This window comes from Daktulosphaira vitifoliae, unplaced genomic scaffold, assembly GCF_025091365.1.
Source record: "Daktulosphaira vitifoliae isolate Bord-2020 unplaced genomic scaffold, ASM2509136v1 Scaffold_4, whole genome shotgun sequence".
Classification (NCBI taxonomy): Eukaryota; Metazoa; Arthropoda; class Insecta; order Hemiptera; family Phylloxeridae; genus Daktulosphaira; species Daktulosphaira vitifoliae.
In genome coordinates this window covers 5,881,548-5,884,530 of record NW_026099575.1, presented here as the reverse complement: position 1 = coordinate 5,884,530, position 2,983 = coordinate 5,881,548, and positions in this window count along the sequence as shown.

Below are 2,983 nucleotides of genomic sequence, written 5' to 3'. Positions count from 1 at the left end.
ATTTATATTATATTTAACTTTATAATGCTATAACTTATTGAAAAGTTTATGGATCTACACAATTTTTTTATGACAAATAATATTTTTTAATAAACCCTGTTTCATTTACCATACTTTATCTTTATCGAGATATTATTAAGGAACCAGCAGATCAAGTAGCTTTTGGAATAAAACACCAATTTTTTTAAAATTAAACACTATCTAAAGATTTGCATCGAAGCGTTTATTTTTGATAGTGATTTTAATCACTGTCAGATATCATTTACTTGATCCAACTATGCCACGTCACCACTGTGCCGCGACCCCCCTGTGCTGGGTTTTTTTAAGTGCTTAAATATCCTACAATGTGTATAAATTTATAATAACTTTTTTACTTGATACACTGTAAATTGCCAAAATATTAAATTTACATACTAACTTAAATAGTACAAACTGTTTGGCTGTAATGATGCGTTACGTGCAAATATAGTAAAAAAAAACCTAGAAAGTTGCAAAATTAAAGCTTTATAAAAGTTATATTTTAACTAAAAATTACCTTTTTTTCCCGTGAACTATTTTCTGTTAGGTCAACGAAAGTTAGTTTTTTGTTTAATTAAGTATATTAAAAAAAGAAATTGTACTAAAATTCTTACCATACGTTTAAAGTTATACTGGACTACCGGCTGTCATCAGCCGATTATACTCACAAATAATTGACTACTATGTCTGTAACCAAAAGTTAAGCACACCCAATTTCAACCAACTTTGACAAACACGCACCGGCCAGCGGAGTCAGCGGTAAATTTTATAGTCTTATCAGTCTGATCAAAAAGCTAATAGTAGTGGCTAATTTAATTCGCACTTTATTCTTATGTGACCATTGCCTAAAAGAGAATTTATGCCATGGTACCATTACCACAGCTTAAAAAAATACATGTTGCCACTTGGTTCAACGTTTTCAAGAAAAAAAATTTTATACCAGGATTTTATGAGGTACCGCCCAACTAGTTTATATTATTAATATGTTAGATCGGATCGATATTATCTAACAAATATCAAAATTCAGTACCAGGGATTCATAAGAGTAATTTATGCGTTTATACGTCCAGGCGTCTCGAGTGGTGTCCAGTCTCTCGCCGACGAATTTTAAAGTGGCCATTATACTACTTGTTGGTCATCACATGAGCTCCTGGTACTAAATTTTACTTTTATCCGAAGTATATTAACACTAAATCTTGTTAATACAACCTCAATATGGTGTCCTAAATGCCGCAACTTTGCAAGAGAGACACAATTAGTTTATAGTTCTTTAGATGAAATTTAAAAATGCATGATGCAATGTCTATTTAAACCTAGCTAAACCATTCGACACTGTTGATCACAATATTTGATTACATAAATTTAAAAAATAAGACGAGGGAAGCACACTCCAACATATTTTTTGTCTTACTTAAATGACAGAAAATAATATTTCAATATAAATTAATGCAATTGTAATTGTAAACAATTGCGAAAAAGTAATTTATTTTTATTAAAATTTAGCAACAAACTGATTTATATTTTTCAATAAAAATCCTGTGTATTAATGTAACGCAAGGCAACTTATATTATATTTTTTTTATAATTTGAAGACATTTAAGTAATTATATTGATTAAGAGATCTACCACTGGTGGCTCGTGGATCGCCCTACCTACTAATATTAATTAAAAGAAGAAAATTAATTGTATATTCTTAATTCTACATTTTTATTAAAAATACAAATTGTTGAATAGTAAAATAGTTAAGATACATCTGTCGTGTGCGAAAGTTGTTTCTTTTAGTATATAAAATTTAATGACAAACTCGGTCCTCTTGATTGTTACTAAGCTAAAAAGCGGATTAAGCTATTGTTTGGTAAACTTTAATGATCATATAAAAAAAATCCGGTGATTTATAAATTACTTATGAAAAAACATGGTATGATTGTGTTTTTGTAACATTACATCTATAAAATATCATAAATGTTAAAATTATGTTACTTATTAATATGTATAAAATTATTTCATCGAAACAATTTTTAAACATTGAATGAATTTTGTTTTTGTGATATTTCCTACACATAGGCATTTGGTTATTTATATAATGTTACTTAATGTAACTTAAATTGCACAGTGTGTTGATAATATAATAAAATATAATTAATAGATTAATTACATTTATTTTTATGAAAAATAAAAAAAAATAACCTTATCATTAACATTAAAAACTGTTTAGTTCAATTTATGGAACATTTAATATCACTCATTTTTAGCAAATCTTTAACTGAATTAAAAATTAAAATTTAGAGATATATAAATGAAATACTGAAAAAGAACAAATTTAATTTTTTTTTAGTTTTTTTAGATTCGATGAGAAGCTTAGAAAGTTTTAATACTACGATGATATGTTTTAATGCGAAACTAAGAAGGTATAAATTTTACTATTGTAAGAACATTTATTACTATGTTCTTACCATTTATATTTCACACGTTTTATTTCTATTTATTTAATTCGTAATTCATATTAATTAGCATAGAGAGAGATTCTGATGTGACAATTCTACTCGTCTGTAGTCAGGAGCTACTGACGTCGAACTAACAAAGGGCAGTTGTGTTTGAGTGGCCGTTATAGACATAGTTTTCAATATTATTACTTACGTCTTATTTATATTATTTATAACTTAACTTGTTTTATTCAACGACCCGTCTATCGCCAATTCATCATAGCCAACCAACTCCGTCTCACTTGGATATACCTATTAACCAACTGTACTAGGATTCAGGTCAGACGTATTGTACATTACATATAACTTATATTTACTAAACATCTAAAATATAACTTTACTTTGTCGTTGACATAAAACAATAGTCTAATTTTATTTAATAAATTATTAAATATAGATATATTATCCCCTGTAACTAAGGTACACGATTGCCTGTGTCTCCTTCAGGCAATAAAAACTCATTTAAGGAGATAGGGACGATA